This window comes from Equus przewalskii, chromosome 20 (genome assembly GCF_037783145.1).
Source record: "Equus przewalskii isolate Varuska chromosome 20, EquPr2, whole genome shotgun sequence".
NCBI lineage: Eukaryota > Metazoa > Chordata > Mammalia > Perissodactyla > Equidae > Equus > Equus przewalskii.
This window is the reverse complement of record NC_091850.1, coordinates 32,257,518-32,269,793: the sequence shown is the minus strand read 5'-3', so window position 1 is coordinate 32,269,793 and position 12,276 is coordinate 32,257,518. Positions and strand designations below refer to the sequence as shown.

The window sequence follows — 12,276 nt, the reverse complement described above, 5'->3', positions numbered from 1 at the left end:
TTGTTTTTTCTGTGCATCTCTTGGCTTGATCAGCGGCACATAGTAGGCCCACTGATTTTTGTTGCTTTTTTGTTTTCCATGAGTAGGATAGGTGAGTGAATGAGAAAATGAAGCTCAGAGGGGTTAAGTAGTTAGCTTGGCAGTAAATCTGGGGTAGACATCTGTCTCCATGACGCCCTGCTGATTCAAGAGTGGAGAAGGCCAAAGTGTGATTCCAAAGTCTTCATCTTCTTGGTGCTCACCTGTATTTGTTGTGCCCTCCCCAAGTGTCCCTGGGTTGCCCTACAAGCTTTTGTTTACTCCCGAGACTGCTCCTTCCCCTAATTTGGCTGTCCCTGGCCCCTCCTTCTGGGAGAGGCTCTCAGCAGGGATAAGGAGTTGAGTGTTGCATGGGAAACTCGCCTCCTGCTTTGATGGTCTGTCTCTTTGGGATTGCAGTGTTCTCCATACAGCAGTTCCCAACCCTGTTACAGACACAGATTCCTGGGCCATACCCAGGCCTGCTGGATCAGGATTTCTGGAGATGGAGCCCTGCCCAGGCAGGTGATTTTTAAAGCAACTGATCCTGCCCTTCCGATCCAACTTCATCTTCAGCTAAGAGGCCCCAGGAACCTTTAGGTCCCTGGGCCTGTTGGCCCTCTCCAGCCCCTGCTGTGCCAAATTCCACTTCTACACTTTGGGTCATGGTTTTTCTCCCACTTGGAAAGGTCTTTGTTCCTGTCTGCCTTTATCTCCATCACAGGTGGCCTTGGGAGCCCAGCTCAGCCCCCAAGTCCCCGCTCTGCCTCCAACAGCACACTCTGGCTTCCTCCATTTCTGAACTCTGCTAGCTCCTGTGAACAGGGCCCTACAGATTAGCCCTATTTCAGTCATTCCATAAGTAGTGAGCAGTCGTGTTGTGCCAAACACTTGTGTAGATGTGGGGGACACTGCAGCAGACAAAACAGACAAAGGCCCTGTCCCCATGGAGCCTGCATTCTATTGGAAGACACAGGTGGTGAACACAATGCACAAATGTATTTATAACATAAGGTAAGGTCTGTTAATGACAGATGTTAGGAGGCAATCAAAGGGGGGTGAGGAGCTGCATCATTAGGGGTGCTATTCTAGGGTACGGTATTTGGGAAAGCTGAGTGAGTGATGTGAGGTGTGGATCTGAGGCACAAATTGTTTCAGGCAGAGGGAACAGCAAGTGCAAAGGGCCTGAGGCAGGGGCATTTTCACTGTCTTCAAGAAAGAGCAAGTGAGTCACTGTTCCTGGTGTATTCCTAGCACCTGAAGTCCTGGCAGGCCCTTGGTAAATACTTAATGACCATGGCTGGAGTGGAGAGAGTGGGGTGGCAGTGAGGGGAAGAGGTAGTCAGGAGCAAGGTTATATAGCCCTTTGAAAGCCACAGTGAAGACTTCAGATTTTATTCCGAGTATGATGGGCTGCTATTCAATGTCTTGAGTAGAAGAATGACATGATAAAGCTAACTTTTCTCCAGTGTGGAGAATAGACTATGAGGGGTTAGAGCAGAAACAGGCATACCAGTTGGGAAGTTCCTGCAGAGGTCTAGGACAAGGGGCCTTGGGCTAAGATGACATCCATGTGGGTAATGAGAAGAGTTTGGACTCAGGATGCATTTTCAGGATAGAGACAATGGATTTTGAGGATGGATTGGATGGGATGGGAAATCAAGCCTGGATTCCAAGGCTTTTCCCATCAGCATCTGGGTGGACAGATGATGCTAAACGCGTGTGTTTGCTAATTTCCTGCTTGTCAGTTTCCTTTTGATGAGGGCAGAGACCCTGCCGCACTCTGTGGCATACCCCTGGGAGGAGCCTGGGGCCCAGTTGGTGCTGCATTAAATAAAGGAGCACCCAAGCAGCCAGTGCTGCCAATTGGTAACCTAGAGCCTTGACCCTGTTCCATGGCATCAGCATCTGGGGAGATGGTTTGGGTGTTCTCGCTGCAGGAGGCTTTTGTGAGGGTGGCCCCTCTGCATCACTCAGTTGTCATCAGGGAGTGAAGACGCTGCCTCTGCCTCTGCAGGAGTTGGGCTGGGGGAGGAGGTAGGAACAGAACTCAGAAGTTCCACAGCCCAATCCCCCTCTTTCCAAGTTTATCCATCTTTGGAGGAAGTTTCCTCCCTGTTCCCCGCACACCCCGGTGCTTCTCTGCCTGTGCAAATGCTCACTTTGTTCTCTGTTGAGCAGATCTCTCTTGCTTTCCTTCTTCACTTGTCAAAACACCAGCCCTCCCTCGAAGCCTATTCCACATGCTCTGTCTTCCATGTAGCTTTTCCTGATGTCCCAGCCAGATGTGGTTTCTGCCTCCTCTGAACTCCGTAGTGGTTTATGCTTTTCTTATGACATCATCTTCTCCAGGATTTAACCCAGTCTTTTGAGCTGAAATGCCCACAGTGAAGCGTGGGCCTTAATTATCTTTGAGTCCCTCCCCCAAGGCCGAGTGCAGTCTCTTGAACCCAAAAGGCACTTGATAAATATTATTCAAATTGAAATTGACTTCTTTTACAACTGATATTTTTAGCAGCGGCAGGACACTTATCTCCTAAAGGAGATTTGGGTTAGAAATCAAATAATCAAGTGTCTAAGATATGTCAGATGAAAAACAGAAATAAATGAAGTGGGACGTGTACAAGAAAATTGTTGATAGAGATACCATGATAAGAAAGATTTCACTTTCTTTGTGACTCTTTATAAGATGATAAAAGAAAATAGATGCAGATTCTCTGTTGGGAGGCAATAGGGAGTGGTAGAGACTGGGGTGAATAAGAGAGCACATGCCTATCTGTCCATCTAACCAAACCTTAGCTCTGGACATCATTGCCGCAGTGTTCCTGGATAATCTGATTTGTTAAGGAAAGCTGCATATTCAGACTTTTAAAATGCATAGAAAACCCTGATTTTTTTTTTTTTTTTAAGACAACACCATTGGGAAGGCCTGGCCACCAATTTAGGACCTCTGATTTGCATGTTAGTCTTTCCCCCACTGAGGGAAATAAGTAAACTTATCTTGAAGCCTCAAGGAGATCTAGCTGCTTTGCAGTCAAAGGAGGATGTTTGCATCTTGTTTTTATTCTCTAGTATATGCTTTCCATTGTCTTGCTTCCATCCGAGTGGGAACCCCAGGGTTACTATTATTAATTTGTGCCTGAGTCCCAGCTTTGTGCCACATAAGCGCTTCTGTAGCTTGCCTTGAACTCTGTGTAATGGCCTTTTCTTTTCCTCCAGGAGTGGTTTAAATGGAAGCTGCAGTCTTCTGCAAAGCGTAATTGGTTTTAAATTGTAGGTTTAATAATAATGATGTTGGGCTTAACGTAGTGCCTGTCAGCCTCTGCTGGCACCCTTGGCAATTACTCATCAATCTGCATGCTCTCCTCAGGAGAGGACAGCTGTTAGGGACCTGAGTCCCCCCACCCCATCCTCATATGGGCCACAGGGAGGAGGGGGTTGAATCCCCCCATAGCTGTGGACCACTGGAGGAGAGGGAAGCCAATGGGCATCCTTTTGTGTCCTGGACATGGGGGTCCAATGCTGGACTTTCAAGGTTCTTGGTTGTCTTTTTCCTCTCTTTCTTCACCTTTGGGTCACTCCACAGCTCATTAGGAATTCTTTTGGAAGATGAGCAGAGAAACTCAAATTCCACAATTTGGCTTCTGTGTAGAAGGTTTACTTGGGAGGATGTATTAATGCAATTGGCTATCATCAGTCTTCTGGCTTCTTTTTGTATTTTAAGTAACTTTTTTTTCGTTTTCTCTTACCATGGCCAATAGAGCATGGCTTTAAAAGATTAAATCTTGTACTTTGGTCTCTCCAAGTGAAAAGAGCTCTGGTTCAGAAATCAGAGAGCCTGGATTCTTTTTTTTTTTTTTATTTGAGGAAGATTAGCCCTGAGATAACATCTGCCACCGATCCTCCTCTTTTTGCTGAGAAAGACTGGCCCTGAGCTAACATCCATGCCCATCTTCCTCTACTGTATATGTGGGATGCCTGCCACAGCATGGCTTGACAAGCAATGTGTAGGTCTGCACCCGGGATCCAAACTGACAAACCCCAGGCCACCAAAGCAAAAGATGCAAACTTAACCGCTGCACCACCAGGCTGGCCCCAGAGAGACTGGATTCTGATTATGACTTTTTCTAGAATGATCTCTATAAACTTGGATGGGATACTCACCTCTCCTGGCCTCATTTCCTCACTGGATAGATGAGTAGGTTAAGTTACATGACCACGAAAGTCCCTTCCAGTGCTTGCAATGGATGACTTAAGTGTTTCTGTGAAAGGACACCAAGCTCCTCCTTGAAGAGCGTTTAGTGTGTCTCAAAAGTCAATAAAAATACCAGTCTACATATGTTATACAACAGACTTGACTTCAGGACAAGTGAGGGCTTGTTCAGCGAAAACTCAGCGTTTATGTTATAAAAAGCGCAGAGAAGGACGTTGGTGTTGTGTGATGTGGGGCGTCCTGCTTGAAAATTACAGGCAGCGCAGTCAATGACAGGGTAGCAGCACCCATGGCCAGCTGACGACCGCCCTTCGGAGGTTTCCCAGGGTCCACCCTGTGGACAAGCCACAGACGTTCAGAACTTGTGGTCTAGTTCACTATCGATGACAAGCACCTCCTCGTTAGTGTTGGGTTCTGGACTGCCTTGGCTTCGACCACCGTTTCTGGATGGTTTTTTTGTTTTTGTTGTAGATGGGAGCAAATTATAACATAGGAAGAATGGATGGAGGTAAAAACAGAAACATGAAGCCTGAGGAAGTTTCTCTGGGTCTGGAAATCTGCGATGGCCATTTTGACCAGCCTTTGGGAGGAAGTGGTTCTTGCAAAGTTTGAAGGTAGCATTTTGTACAAATGTCTCCTACAAAAGCCTGATCAGACGGCTATATTCTGCTTCCCTCTCTCCTCTCTTGAGCACACTTTGCTCCTGGAGGCTTCAAGTCCATGTATCGGTAGATTTTAGCTACCTATATCGCTTTCAACATTTTTTTTTTAAATCTTTATGCAGTGTGTTATATTTTTTTGCATGGGAAAATGGACAACAGAAGTTAGCGGGTTTTGTTCTTTCAAAGTAAACATTATTAAAAAGGATTGAACCTAATGTAAATGATAGATTCATTGGGAAGGGAAACGATACCCCCCTTTTCCAGAAACAATTTGCTGATCTCTCTGTGAAATGGAATAACAGCTACCAAGAGGCCAATATTAGCAGCCAAGGAAGATAGCTTGACCTGGCTGTGCAGTGAGGGAGAAGAAGAAAGAGAGAGAGGATGGGCAGAGCAGGCTGGAATAAGAGGCTGTGTATTTACTACGCTAAAGAGTTAGATGTGGCCGCAAACAACTGCTGGCGTTGACTCCAATTCGGAGAATTAGGGTCAAAATTTGGGGGTTTAGGTGTTAGCCACAGGACTGTTGTCTTCAGATTTCTTAAAAAGAAATTGCATATTAAATTGCTGGCCACTAACGTGTGAATGGCTGTAATTTAGACCTCCCGGTGAGGCCAGATCTGTATAGAAACGGAACACGGAAGATTACTTCTGATGGGGAAAGGCAAGCCTCAAAGAAGGTGGAATCGGGGAAGCAATGCAGGACCTGGCGAGTTGTGTGTGTGCCTCTGCAGAAATCGAGGCCATGTGCTTACCGTTGACATAAGAGACCCTTGGGAAAGAGGCCTGGAGTGAAGATGGGGCTGAGAAAATTTCAGAATTTTTCTAAAGGCCAGTTACCTACACTGAGAAAGAGCCAGAGGCTGTCAGCTCTCTGAAGGGAAGGGACCGTTTCCGGTTCGTTCATCACCATGCCCCCAGCACCTACCAACCAATATTCTTGTTCGTTACAATTTGGTGGATAATTAAATAGAAAGAACGGAGAGAAGAGCTTGGAAAGACCTCACCCAAGTGCTGACCCACCATTCCCTCGGGGCCCACATGGAGTCCTGTGGCCACTGTGGGGCTTGTGGCTGGGTCAGCCATGGGGACACTCCAGTGCTTGGTGGAGTAACAGACACCCTCTGGATGCTTGAAGCAGAAGAATTTATTGGAAGGTTATTGGGCACCCCACGGAGCCAACGAGGCACTGAAGATAAGAAGGAAGGAGTCAGGGGTCACTCGCAGTGGTCTGGGGGACACTGGGCTGACTCAGCACCCATACCACTGCTGGGTATCCCTGACGTCCTTCTGCCACTTCTGGCCTCTCAGTGCTGCCCCCTACAGAGAGCTCCTTCTAAACTACTCATCTGCACATCCTCCCCCAGGACCCGCAGTCCAGAATGAGACCACCCCTGCCTGCCCGTCTCGTGAGCTTGTGTCCTGGCTGTCCCTGCCAGGGCAAGCCAGGTGGGAGGCAGGCCACTGCCTGACACATGGGGGAGCCCCTCCTTCCAAGTTGATGGAGCAGGGTGGCCATGCTGGGTGGCCAAGCAAAAGACACAGTGTCCTCTGGGGGCAGGAGTTGGAAGAAACCTCAATGCAATAAGTAATCCAGTTAATTAAGCAAATATGAAAGAATAAGATAAAAACACCAGTGTATGCATTTTAGAATTTTATTTTGTGTCAAATCAGAGGCAATAAGGGCCAGCAGGTTACAGTATATTAAGACTATGTTAATGGCCGTTCCCAGGGGCTATGACAGCTTACTGGCTGATATGACGCTCAGCACGTTCTTAAAGGAAAGTCTCAAAGTGAAAGAGTCATGCGGGTGGTTTTGTTATTGGTTCAACCCAACCAGAACATCGCAGAGAGTTTCCGTGTCCAGCCTATGATTCGCCACCTGCGAGGTCAGCTCGGACTCTGTCCCTTTCCTTCCTGAGGAGCCGCCAGCTGTGCTGGGCTGTTGTTTTTTTGTGGGCCTCGCGTCAGGAGGAGGAGTCAGCGGGGCCTGTCAGGCCAACCTCAGGCCCTATAAAGTGCTCCAGCTTCCGAGGGTGAATTAACTCTTGTTTTTATTGCACTGTTAATTCCAGCTCCTGTCTGTCTCTCTAATTTATTCCACATGTCTGGTCCCTCCTGCCCACAGCTGTCACTGCCCTGGCCGGGGGTTCATCTGTGTTGTGCGTCTTGTCCGCCAGTCTGCTGGCAGCTCTGTCCAGGAGCCGTCTGGGTTGTCAGGAACCTCTCCCAGGAGAGGCCTCCTCCTGCTCTCGTCCTCACTGGATTCTAAATGTTTGGAGGTTCTGGACCTTAACTCATTTGTATTTTGTATCTTCTCTGAGCCTGCCACTTAGCAGGGACTCAGCAAATTTTGTTCAGTCAATGAATGATTCACAGCACCTTGGAAGGCGAGCTGCCTTAAACCACACCCGGCCACCGCCAGGAAAAGCAACACCAGAAAGTCTTCCCAGTAGAGGTGGAATCGGGGTCGGGCAACCCTTCCAGCCCAGGGAGGTGCTGAGTGAGGGGACATCCAGAACTCAGCAGATGTACAGAGCCTGGAAACAGACGGTGGAGGAGAGGGCCCAGGCCCTGATCTGGGGGTGCAGCACACCTAAGGGTGGCATCAGTGTGTCTGCGTGTCTCCTGGGCTGGGAGAGTCTAAAAGGGAAGGAGGGACATGATGGGAAGGTGGTGGGAACCGGGAGGAGGTACCTTCCTCACACCTGGGCCCTGGACAGGTCTACCTGATGCAATCCTGTAATCATGTGTCATCTTCAGGTGGGAAGGGACCTCAGAAATCCTCTAGTTTCCCAAAATATATTCCTTGGAAGAGTCTTCCTCCCTTCCTTCTTCTCTCTCTCATCTTCTCCTACCCCCTCCATCTTCTCTCTTCAGAGGCAGAGGGCAGAGAAGGCCTCCCAGGGGGGAGTCCATTTCAGAATCTACCCGTTTCCTCCTGAAGTATGGAAAGCGTATGGTCTCTGCCTTAAAAGCAAGAAGGGAGAGTAATACAGTGTCAGAGAAAGAATTCTGCTCTTCCTGAACAGCCTCCCACCGCTCCCCCCGCCCCCTCCCGCATGTTCCCTCGTTACAGTGTGTTCCTGGTCCTGCTTGACTGTGTCCCCCACTCCTTCCTCCACCTCCTCCACCTCAGTTTCCAACAAGTTCTCACCCTCTGTGAGCCATTAGCGTTGGCCCAGCTTTAACCCCATTAGTAAGACTCTTACAACCCGTGCTCGGTGAGCCCCCACACCAGCACTTCTGATCATCAGCCCGCACCTCACTTTGTCGGTGCCCACCCACTCCTCCACCTTCTTACTCTATCACTGCCATCGTTATTATTTCTGGGTGCCTGGGAGGGAACAGCGTGAGCTAGCTGTTGCCTAATCAACGTGTATTGGGATCACCCTACTCATAAGCAAGTGAGCTTTGAAAAGGATGCATTTCAACAACTGTTGGTGCACACACCAGGCTCTTTGAGGAGGCTTCAGGGGGAGCGAAGCTTCCTGGTATGAAATTAAAAGATCAGTTCTTTATTCTTTCACCCAAAACTTTGGTTTAGCCTGACTGGTTGGCCCTCTCGTCTGCAGCCCAACGTGCGGTCTATGGAACACTGTTAGGAGCTTCTAAAGAAAGGGAGGGAGGGTGAGTGTGGTTTGGGAAAACAAAGTTAAACAAACCTAAAAACCTCTTTACCGAGGGACTTCTCAGAAGTACTAACAGGTTACATTTGATGAGGGCAGGGGCTTGTCTTTGTTGTTCATTCCAATGTCTAAAAATAAAAGATCAAAAATGAGTAAATGCATCATGAATTTCCAAGAAGGGAGATGGTTTATGGCATCTTCCAACCTCAGGATTCTGCATTTGCCGAGCATCTCCCAGGGGAGGCTTCAGGGCCTCCTGCCACAGGTGAGGCAGGTGGGAGGAGGAGTGGGGAGAGTGTTTCTTGGCCAGTATTTCATCTCCTTAAGGAAGCAGACCAGGAGTGGAGGAGGGTTGTCCTTAATAGATAAAGCGGCCATTGGGTTGGTGGCTCTTATGTTGGACTCAGGCACAATTGCATTAAAACATATATTTACAGAGCATCTAGTGTACACTCAGAGTGATTCTTAGGAAATGTGCAGGCAATGTGCTAGGTGCTTGAACAACAGTGACCCAAACACAGTTCCTGGTGTGAAATAACTTCAGGAGTTTCCATGAAACAAGTCTGGAGGAATAATCAGAGGACAATACATGGCAGTATATGCACAGTGCCCAGCACACAGTAGCTGCAGTAACATTCGTTGAACAATAGAGTAGAAGAGGGAGGAAGGGCATTTCAGAAGCCAGCAGTGGAGCAGAAGCTCTGGGGTGGGAGTGTGTTTACTCTGTGGGTAGGGCGAGCGTAGTGGGGAGGGGTGACGGTGGTGCTGTTTAGGAGCTGTAGGGTGGTAAAGTGGGGCCAACTTGTCAAGAGCCTTGCATACCAGGCTGGGAAATTCAAATGTGATGTTGTAGATTCTTAATTCACAAAGATAACATGGGAAAGCGACTCCAAGGAAAAGCAACCAAGATGGAAAAATGACAGCAGCAGCAGTGCCAGCAGTCTGGGATATTAGCCTGTTGACGGGCTGCAGGATGGGGAGGAAGAAGTCAGACTCTTCCATAAGCAGTGGTAGCAGTGAGAGCAGAGAAAGGCAAAAAGTATCTGAGAGACCTTCCAAAGTAAAGAAATAGAGTTTGAGGGATAAAAGAGAAGGAGAAAGTAAAGGCAACACCAAGAATTTGAATAATTTGCAGAATGTTGGTTTCTTAGGGGGAAAAGAGGGAGGCATGTCTAAAAGTCCAGATTTTGGTGTAGTCTTAGACGTGTTAGATTGGAAGATATGGCAGGGCATCCTGCTAGAGATGTCCTAAAGATAGTTGGAAATGTGATGTTGAAGTTTGCATGAGATGTCTCACAGAGGAAAATGGGAGAGCTGTGGGGTCAGGACTGCCCCCAGTATCTTCTCCCATCCGGTCACTACCTAGGGATGGTTTGGGGTGACAGAGGGATATTGGGGTCTGTAGTTCTGGGAAAGATGGAGGGTTAAGTTTGTGGACAAGTTAATACTTACTATGAGAGAATTTGAAGCAGACATTAAAGGATCAGGTATAAGAGCCAAAGAGACCTTATGGAAACATCTTGAATCAGAATTTTGGGGCATCTGGACATCTGGGTGGTAAACAAGCATCTAATGAGATTCTATGTACACGAGGCCTTGAAGACCATTTCTCTATTCTGACCAAATCTTGTGCCAATCAGTTAAATGTTATAAGAGAAATCCCACTTAAATATTAATAGTCCACCAATTCAGGCATCCCTACGTAATAGGCAATGTCTTACTTTCTGGAGGTGGTTGAAATAAGTTAACTCATTCAAAATTTTTCATAGCACCAACAGATAACTGGGAAGTTCTGAGCAGTTGTGTTGAGGCATCATGGCCAGTTAATATTCAGAAAGAGCTTCTGGATATCTGATATACATCTTGGTGATTTTTAACTTTTTAATTCATGAGCAGAATAATAGAATAGACTCTACTTATATTTTTTGTAAAGACCAACTTGATTTAGCAGCAGTAATGTTAGACTGAAGCGATGACCACATTCCCTTGGTTGTATGTTGGGGTAAGATGTGAGCTGAAGGCCCTAATGTGAGTGTGCTGAGGCCAGGTCTAGGCTGGGGACCTGACTCTTGGAAATCTGTGGCACAATATCCACACTAAGAATACAGAGTGCCTGGGCAGAAGTCAGAAGTGAACACCAGCAGGCACAGTGACAAAAGCAGGATGCTAGGGAAGGGCAGGCACATAACTGATCAAGACTAATTCTTTTGTGTATGCATGTTGTAAAATATAGGCAGCACAAAATTTACCATTTTAATTATTCTAAAATGTACAATTCAGTGGCATTAAAGACATTCACAATGTTGTGCAACCATCACCACTATCTAGTTCCAGAACTATTTTATCATCTCAAAAGGAAACCCCATACCTGTTAAGCAATCCTTCCCCATTCCCCTCCCCCCACCCGTGGCAACCACTCATTTGCTCTCTGTCTTTATGGCTTTGCCTGTTCTGGATAGTTCATATCAATAGAATCGTAAAATACATGGTGTTTTGTAACCAACTTCTTTTATTTAGCATAATGTTTTCAAAGTTCAACCACGTGGTAGCATGTATCAGTGTAGCATTCCTTTTTATGGTTGAATAATATTCCACTGAATGGATATACCACATTTGGTTAATTCATTCTTTAGTTGGTAGACATTCATATTGTTTCCACCTGCTGGCTATTGTGAACAGTGCAGCTATGAACATTTGTGTTCAAGTCCTGTTTACATACCTGTTTTCAGTTCTTTGGAGTATATATCTAGGAGTTGAACTGCTGGCTCATATGGTAATTCTGTGTTTAAGTTGACTTGCCAAACTTTCCACAGCAGCTGCACTATTTTACCTGCCTCCCAGCAATGTATGAGGGTTCCAGTTTCTCCACATCCTCACCAACATTTGTTTGACCAAGACCAATTCTTTTTTTTCTTTTTTTGCTGGGGAAGATTTACTCTGAGCTAACATCTGTTGCCAGTCTTCCTCTTTTTTTTTAATGTGAGCCACCACCACAGCATGGCCACTGACAGACGAGTGGTGTGGTTCTGTGCCCAGGAACCAAACCCAGGCCACCGAAGCAGAACATGCCAAACTTTAACCACTAGGCCATCAGGGCTGGCCCTGACCAAGACTAATTCTTGTTTTAAGAGTTTCACAGCCATGTGCTTCTTCAAGGGCCAGGGGCTAATGCCAGTTAGCTCCAACAGTCTTCAAGACCAGCTCTCTGTAATGTCAGTCTGACAACAACCAAGAGGGTGACCGATAGAGAGGATAAGACTCAGCCAAGGGCCTCCTGTTCAGTTGCCCAGGCTTAATCCGTGACCTCAGCACTTAGATGGTATCGGCCTTCCTGCTCGGTCACTCCCTCTGATGCCAGCATAGGCCTTTCCCTCCCTTCAGTGTGACTGTTCAGTGCTTGAAGCAGTTCAGAGTTGTGCATCAACGTCGATGGAAGCCATGTGTCATGGTGGTTGTTGAGTACAGCTGGCTGAGTGCAATCGTTGGCCACAAATCAAAGCTCATTAGATGGAAGCAGTAAATAATATCAGGATTGGGGAGGGAGGAGAGTTTAAATGGAGTGCTGAATTTCAGAGAGACTCCCGTCTGCTATCTCTAGTGTCTTTCCCACCTGGAGTGTTCTCTGCAGCTGTTTAAACTTGGCCTGACATTTATAGGCATTTTTCAGCCCCCTCTCCTGCCCCCCCCCACCCCTCTACCACACACTTCCCCTCAGCAATGAGCAAACTGGGAATAATTTGACTTGAAATCAAGG

General features: G+C 47.1%; 1 protein-coding gene across 13 annotated transcripts in view; it reads left to right on the top strand.

The window, feature by feature from the left end:
• PDZD2 (PDZ domain containing 2) overlaps positions 1-12,276 on the top strand; it is a 345,614-nt gene that overhangs the window by 83,376 nt on the left and 249,962 nt on the right. Inside the window, exon 2 of one of the 13 annotated variants that reach the window (XM_070587088.1) lies at positions 4,703-4,845. The exons of the other annotated variants lie outside the window; for them this stretch is intronic. The gene's annotated coding sequence lies outside the window, so the exon portion shown is untranslated. The remainder of the gene's footprint in view (positions 1-4,702; positions 4,846-12,276) is intronic. 13 annotated transcript variants of the gene reach the window in all.